The sequence below is a fragment of the Littorina saxatilis genome, linkage group LG4 (genome assembly GCF_037325665.1).
Source record: "Littorina saxatilis isolate snail1 linkage group LG4, US_GU_Lsax_2.0, whole genome shotgun sequence".
NCBI lineage: Eukaryota > Metazoa > Mollusca > Gastropoda > Littorinimorpha > Littorinidae > Littorina > Littorina saxatilis.
Genome location: NC_090248.1, coordinates 37,529,470 through 37,538,606, shown reverse-complemented (window position 1 = coordinate 37,538,606; position 9,137 = coordinate 37,529,470).

The window sequence follows — 9,137 nt, the reverse complement described above, 5'->3', positions numbered from 1 at the left end:
AGCATACGAAAAAACTAAACAAACAAGCAAACAAACAAACGCTGGTTAGAAATAAAAGCAACTGCTTGGAAAGGATGCATACATGTTTTATCCAACATCGTCACACTGAGCACAAGGCTGAAATCAAATTTGTTTTGGTGCTTTTTGGTAGAAAGATACAACGTTAACCGGATACAGTTCTCGGTGTAGTGATAGTTACTTCCCCTACCACATTGTACCACGAGGAGTTTGGAGAGTTTTAAATTCAGTTCAAAAGTGTCCACAAAAGAAAAAGTTGTGAAATACCGGAAAATACCAAATACAGACTTACTCAGAAGACAGTTCACGGAAGGTGCAAACACGAAATCTCACTCATCATATTTGTCGGCCAGATTCAAGACACGAATATGTGTCTGTTCAGTCACAGTAACGAACCACTATTTAAAAAACAAGAATGGTTTTGATCGTCGAGAATTTTGACCACGCGGTTTTTGAAGACATTGTACTTAAAAGACCACTATGTTGACGTTCCAGTTAATGCTTCGTTTCCATAACTCAACCATTCTTGATGAATACCAAAACAAGTCGCGTAAGGCGAAATTACTACATTTAGTCAAGCTGTGGAACTCACAGAATGAAACTGAACGCACTGCATTTTTTCACAATGACCGTAGTCCGCCGCTAGTGCAAAAGGCAGTGAAAGTGACGAGCCTGTTTAGCGCGGTAGCGGTTTCGCTGTGCTGCATAGCACGCTTTTCTGTACCTCTCTTCGTTTTAACTTTCTGAGCGTGTTTTTAATCCAAACATATCATATCTATATGTTTTTGGAATCAGGAACAAACAAGGAATAAGATGAAATTGTTTTTAAATCGATTTCGGAAATTTAATTTTGATCATAATTTTTATGTTTTTAATTTTCAGAGCTTGTTTTTAATCCGAATATAACATATTTATATGTTTTTGGAATCAAACATGATGAAGAATAAAATAAAAGTAATTTTGGATCGTTTTATAAAAAAATTATTTTAATTACAATTTTCAGATTTTTAATGACCAAAGTTATTAATTAATTTGTAAGCCTACATGCTGAAATCCAATACCGAAGTCCGGCCTTCGTCGAAGATTGCTTGGCCAAAATTTCAATCAAGTTGATAGAAAAATGAAGGTGTGACAGTGCCGCCTCAACTTTTACAAAAAGCCGGATATGACGTCATAAGACATTTATCGAAAAAATGAAAAAAAAAAGTCTGGGGATATCATACCCAGGAACACTCATGTAAAATTTCATAAAGATCGGTCCAGTAGTTTAGTCTGAATCGCTCTACACACACACACACACACGCACAGACACACACACATACACCACCACCCTCGTCTCCATTCCCCCCGTCTATATTAAAACATTTAGTCAAAACTTGACTATATGTAAAAAAAACAAGTCGCGTAAGGCGAAAATACAATATTTAGTCAAGTAGCTGCCATTTTTCAGCAAGACCGTATACTCGTAGCATCGTCAGTCCACCGCTCATGGCAAAGGCAGTGAAATTGACAAGAAGAGCGGGGTAGTAGTTGCGCTAAGAAGGATAGCACGCTTTTCTGTACCTCTCTTTGTTTTAACTTTCTGAGCGTGTTTTTAATCCAAACATATCATATCTATATGTTTTTGGAATCAGGAACCGACAAGGAATAAGATGAAAGTGTTTTTAAATTGATTTGGACAATTTAATTTTGATAATAATTTTTATATATTTAATTTTCAGAGCTTGTTTGTAATCCGAATATAACATATTTATATGTTTTTGGAATCAGCAAATGATGGAGAATAAGATAAACGTAAATTTGGATCGTTTTATAAATTTTTATTTTTTTTTACACTTTTCCGATTTTTAATGACCAAAGTCATTAATTAATTTTTAAGCCACCAAGCTGAAATGCAATACCGAACCCCGGGCTTCGTCGAAGAGTACTTGACCAAAATTTCAACCAATTTGGTTGAAAAATGAGGGCGTGACAGTGCCGCCTCAACTTTCACGAAAAGCCGGATATGACGTCATCAAAGACATTTATCAAAAAAATGAAAAAAACGTTCGGGGATTTCATTCCCAGGAACTCTCATGTCAAATTTCATAAAGATCGGTCCAGTAGTTTAGTCTGAATCGCTCTACACACACACACACATACACCACGACCCTCGTCTCGATTCCCCCCTCTATGTTAAAACATTTAGTCAAAACTTGACTAAATGTAAAAAAAAAAGGAATGGTAGGTTATCAGAACGTTTGATTTATTTCTACGTGAGCATAAATTGAACGTTGGAATCACCTATCAATGATTTATTTCTACGTGAGCATAAATTGAACGTTGGAATCACCTATCAATGATTTATTTCTACGTGAGCATAAATTGAACGTTGGAATCACCTATCAATGATTTATTTCTACGTGAGCATAAATTGAACGTTGGAATCACCTATCAATGATTTATTTCTACGTGAGCATAAATTGAACGTTGGAATCACCTATCAATGATTTATTTCTACGTGAGCATAAATTGAACGTTGGAATCACCTATCAATGATTTATTTCTACGTGAGCATAAATTGAACGTTGGAATCACCTACCATTCTTGTTTTTGTAATCTAAAGTTTGGAACGTAAGCAGTCTATCTGATTTTGGATTTTAAACCATTCCTGTTCTTTGATTCTTGATTTTGGAGTGTTAACAGTCTACTTCGATCTCTTTTCGAAGGTTTTCTTCAAACAAAATATATATATATTTTTTTTTTACAAACCACTGGCAAGAATTTCGTTTTAATATATTTTTGAAAGCGGATCATAATGGAAGAAGTCAAATACTTGTGACTGTCAGAAACACAAAGTACACGCATTGTTTACTGCTGCTCACGTCAGGGCCGGACCAAGTTCGTTTGAGGGGGGGGGGGGGGGGGGGGGGGTTCCAACTGAAGGCAGGGGTCCAGGGGCCGCCTAGGCCCCGGTGGGGTGCAGGGGCATATGCTGGGGGGTCTGGGGGGCAAAGCCTCCCAGAAGCCGAGAAAATTTTGCATTTGTGAGGTCATTTTTATATTTAGTCAAGTTTTGACTAAATATTTTAACGTAGAGGGGGGAATCGAGACGAGGGTCGTGGTGTATGTGTGTGTGTGTGTGTGTCTGTCTGTCTGTGTGTGTGTGTAGAGCGATTCAGACTAAACTACTGGACCGATCTTTATGAAATTTGACATGAGAGTTCCTGGGTATGAAATCCCCGAACGTTTTTTTCATTTTTTTGATAAATGTCTTTGATGACGTCATATCCGGCTTTTCGTGAAAGTTGAGGCGGCACTGTCACGCTCTCATTTTTCAACCAAATTGGTTGAAATTTTGGTCAAGTAATCTTCGACGAAGCCCGGGGTTCGGTATTGCATTTCAGCTTGGTGGCTTAAAAATTAATTAATGACTTTGGTCATTAAAAATCTGAAAATTGTAAAAAAAAATAAAAATTTATAAAACGATCCAAATTTACGTTTATCTTATTCTCCATCATTTGCTGATTCCAAAAACATATAAATATGTTATATTCGGATTAAAAACAAGCTCTGAAAATTAAATATATAAAAATTATTATCAAAATTAAATTGTCCAAATCAATTTAAAAACACTTTCATCTTATTCCTTGTCGGTTCCTGATTCCAAAAACATATAGATATGATATGTTTGGATTAAAAACACGCTCAGAAAGTTAAAACAAAGAGAGGTACAGAAAAGCGTGCTATCCTTCTTAGCGCAACTACTACCCCGCTCTTCTTGTCAATTTCACTGCCTTTGCCATGAGCGGTGGACTGACGATGCTACGAGTATACGATCTTGCTGAAAAATTACATTGCGTTCACTTTCATTCTGTGAGTTCCACAGCTACTTGACTAAATATTGTATTTTCGCCTTACGCGACTTGTTTGGTCTTTCCTTGCAATTGGGAATCAAAATTACACATTTTCAACAGTAACAAAATACTTCATATATTCATTTACCATAGTGGTTCAGTGGAATAATCCCAAAGACATATATGCCTAGTAAATAAGTCTGACAGGACTCTTTACTTTGAATATTACTATGATGATGGACTTATAACGGGGAGGGCAGGCCGTTGTCGACTTGATGTTGTTCATAATTTGAAATAGTTTTAGAAGACCAAATAAACTGAGGGAGTTGGGGGAAGTGCTTAAAAAGTCCACTTTTTTTTCTCTCTGAGAGGTACATGGGGCGGCCCGGGGGGGGGGGGGGGGGGGGGGGTTCCGGAACCCAGGAACCCCCCCCCCCCCTCCCAGATCCGGCCCTGCACGTAGACATGCACATGAGATATGTAAACAACCAGGAAACTGACAGCGTGTTTTCATCAAGACAAGATCAGTGCAATTCGAAGTTGTGAAAGTTTGAAAAAAGAAAAGCCCGGAAGCAGGGTCACGCAAGGGTCGTAGCAGACGACGGTTTATGCGGCATATCGCCGTTCCTCTCAACAGTCAAAAGCCATCGCTAGAGTTCTTGTGAACCACAGCCGTTTGTTTCGTGCATAAAAAACGTGCTATTGTAGATAAGCTCACATCGAGTCGCATTCAAATGACTAACTGACGACTACATTGTGAAAAAGGGAAACTGGATCACACGGGTTCACGATGGCTCAGGGGTAAGATAAACCACGCAAAAATAAATTCTTTGAAAATTGTTTGCTTTTTACGGAGGGCACCTAGGATGTTCTCAATCGGTGAGTGTTTAAATGAAAGGGTGTTTGTACTGTGTGTAAAAGCCTGACAGTATCTGTGATGGTTTACGGGAGGCTTACTGTGCCTTTAACCCGTAAATATCGAACCAGCAGATCAGCCATGAACTGGTTCTTGTGCAGGGGCGAATCCAGGGGTGGGGGTCCGGGGTCCCCCCCCCCCCCCCCTAGTCTAAAAAAAAAGATTAAACAAGTCGCGTAAGGCGAAAATACAATATTTAGTCAAGTAGCTGTCGAACTCACAGAATGAAACTGAACGCAATGCCATTTTTCAGCAAGACCGTATACTCGTAGCATCGTCAGTCCACCGCTCATGGCAAAGGCAGTGAAATTGACAAGAAGAGCGGGGTAGTAGTTGCGGTAAGAAGGATAGCACGCTTTTCTGTACCTCTCTTTGTTTTAACTTTCTGAGCGTGTTTTTAATCCAAACACATCATATCTATATTTTTTTGGGAATCAGGAACCGACAAGGAATAAGACGAAAGTGTTTTTAAATTGATTTCGACAATTTAATTTTGATAATAATTTTTATATATTTAATTTTCAGAGCTTGTTTTTAATCCGAATATAACATATTTATATGTTTTTGGAATCAGCAAATGATGGAAAATAAGATAAACGTAAATTTGGATCGTTTTATTTTTTTTAATTTTTTTTTTACAATTTTCAGATTTTTAATGACCAAAGTCATTAATTAATTTTTAAGCCACCAAGCTGAAATGCAATACCGAAGTCCGGGCTTCGTCGAAGATTACTTGACCAAAATTTCAACCAATTTGGTAGAAAAATGAGGGCGTGACAGTGCCGCCTCAACTTTCACGAAAAGCCGGATATGACGTCATCAAAGACATTTATCAAAAAAATGAAAAAAATGTTCGGGGATTTCATACCCAGGAACTCTCATGTCAAATTTCATAAAGATCGGTCCAGTAGTTTAGTCTGAATCGCTCTACACACACACACACACAGACAGACACACACACACACACACACACACACACACACACACACACACACGCACATACACCACGACCCTCGTTTCGATTCCCCCTCGATGTTAAAATATTTAGTCAAAACTTGACTAAATATAAAAAAGAGAAAAAAAAAGAGATATATATATAAACAAGTGGCGGTTTCAGAAAGTAGTTGGGTAATTTGTTGGCTCAGGTCACACTGTGACCAGATCGGTCAATTGTCAGGCTTGTTTTGATCCAAATTTGTCTTCTTAAATTTAATTTTTGGAAGGTATAAGTTTTTTTGCTCAGATTGCACCAGTTTGGGGATCTGAGAGAGAGAGAGACTGAAACCGAACTTTATTTCCAAAAGATAGAGGTTTTTTGCAAAGCCTTATCTTACAACCTGTCTCTTGTACAAACACTTAATACACTGAGACGCAAATAATAATTAATATAGATAGTAAGAAGGATAAAGGTTATAGTTACTTATACACACTCGAAAATAGGAAAACATTATATAGTGTGGAAATTGCAGCATAGTTGCAATACCGCTTTAGAGATCAAATCAAATCAAATCAAATTTTATTTTACGAGGGTTGTGGCATAAGCAATATAAACGAGCTTCTTTTCAACCAGCCCTCGCCCAGAGAGGGACAAACGTAAAACAAATACAAAGAGAGAGAGAAAGACTAGAGAGAGAGAGAGACAGAGAGACAGAGAGACAGAGAGACAGAGACAGAGAGAGAGAGAGACAGAGAGAGAGAACACTGGAGAAGCTGCACGAAGTCACTCCGCACAACGATTAAATAGATAATTACCCTACACAGTAAAATATCAGCAAAATAACGAACAAGCATACGAAAAAAATAAACAATCAAACAAACAAACAAACGCTGGTTATAAATAAAAGCAACTGCTTGGAAAGGATGCATACATGTTTTACCAACATCGTCCCTGATCTTATCTAACTGAGAGAAAGCAGTTTGTTCTTGTTGGTGACCACCAGTCAGCCACAGTTCCCCTTGAGTTTGGCGTCCCACAAGGCTCTGTGCTGGGTCCTGTCCTTTTTATATTTAGTCAAGTTTTGACTAAATATTTTAACATCGAGGGGGAATCGAAACGAGGGTCGTGGTGTATGTGCGTGTGTCTGTGTGTGTGTCTGTGTGTGTGTCTGTGTGTGTGTGTAGAGCGATTCAGACTAAACTACTGGACCGATCTTTATGAAATTTGACATGAGAGTTCCTGGGTATGAAATCCCCGAACGTTTTTTTCATTTTTTTGATAAATGTCTTTGATGACGTCATATCCGGCTTTTCGTGAAAGTTGAGGCGGCACTGTCACGCCCTCATTTTTCAACCAAATTGGTTGAAATTTTGGTCAAGTACTCTTCGACGAAGCCCGGGGTTCGGTATTGCATTTCAGCTTGGTGGCTTAAAAATTAATTAATGACTTTGGTCATTAAAAATCTGAAAATTGTAAAAAAAATTAAAAATTTATAAAACGATCCAAATTTACGTTTATCTTATTCTCCATCATTTGCTGATTCAAAAAACATATAAATATGTTATATTCGGATTAAAAACAAGCTCTGAAAATTAAATATATAAAAATTATTATCAAAATTTTTTTTTCGAAATCAATTTAAAAACACTTTCATCTTATTCCTTGTCGGTTCCTGATTCCAAAAATATATAGATATGATATGTTTAGATTAAAAACACGCTCAGAAAGTTAAAACGAAGAGAGGTACAGAAAAGCGTGCTATGCAGCATAGCGTAACCACTACCCCGCTCTTCTTGTCAATTTCACTGCCTATGCCGTGAGCGGTGGACCACGAGTATACGGTCTTGCTGCGTTGCATTGCGTTCAGTTTCATTCTGTGAGTTCGACAGCTACTTGACTAAATATTGTATTTTCGCCTTACGCGACTTGTTATTCTCTATACAACTCCTCTGTCCAATGTAATCTCGACTCATTCCGTCGAGCATGAAATGTTCGCAGACGACACACAACTATACAAATCAGAATCACCTGAAAACATTCCTAACCTCCTTCACTCTCTAGACATCTGTACTTCAACTGTTAAAACATGGATGTCAGAAAATAAACTTAAACTGAATGACGATAAGACCGAGGCGATGTGTTTCTCAAAATCCAAAAAAACTCACTCTCTTCCAAAAGCAGTAACACTCGGTGCTGTTAGCATTGATTTTGCAGATAAAGTCCGCGATCTTGGAGTCATTATTGACCGCGATCTGACTATGAAACAGCATGTCACCAAAACCTGCCAGGCCGCATACATTGAGTTGAAAAGGATTAGTTCAGTCCGCTCTTGTCTGACTGAAGAGGCCACCAAAACACTAATTTCTTCGTGTGTGCTATCTAGAATAGACTTTTGTAATTCAGTACTAATCGGTAGCCCCCAGACTATCATCCAACCACTGCAAAGGGTTCAACATTCAGCTGCAAGATTAATTTGTAAATCCTCCAAGAAGCAACCTTGTACTCCCCTTTTGAAATATCTGCACTGGCTTCCGGTCAATCAAAGAATTAAGTACAAAAGCTCGTGTCTCTGTTTTAAAATCATCACTGGTTCTGCACCTTTATATCTGTCTGAACTCGTAAACCTGTACGTCCCTTCCAGATCGCTGCGCTCTGCCGCTGACACTCGAATGTTCCGAATTCCAACAAAAAAAAAGAAAAGTACATGGACAACGCGCATTTTCATTTGCTGCTGTTAAAACATGGAACTCCCTTCCTTATTCTGTCAGACATAGTCCATCCTATTCTTCTTTTAGATCAAATCTGAAAACGCACCTGTTCACACAGCATTTTCTAGACTAACCAGTAACTCCCAAACTGTCTGGTGACCCCTGCAGCAGCCAGTGATCTGGAAATCGTGTGCTGCTACTTTTTTCTCTTTTCCTTGTGCAAACTACAAATCGGTTTATCTAGTCAGATAAATGGATGTGCATAAGCACGAGCTTGGTTTTGTGATTATATCTGCGGCTTTTTTGTGTGTACGCCATGTATGCAGATTGTGTAGGTATATTAGTATTCATGTGTGAGTGCATGTGTATGTGTTGTATGTATGTGTGTGCGCCTGTCTGTATGCGTGTGTTTGTGTGCGTGTGTGTGTGTGTGTGTGTGTGAACGTGTGTCTGTGTGTCTGTGTGTATCTGTGAATGTGTGTGGTCATAGCATGTGTGTGTGTATGCGCACGCGTATGTGCGTGCGCACGCGTGTGTTTGTTTGCGACTGCATGGATTTAAACGATGAATTTGCTTTTGTACTCCTGTTCTTTTTGTGTATTAATGCTGTATTTTGGTTTTGTACATGTGTATAGCAATGTCATTGTAAAGCGCTTAGAGCTTCTAGGTAAGCGCTCTATAAGTTTCCATTATTATTATTATTATTATTATAACACAGGGCT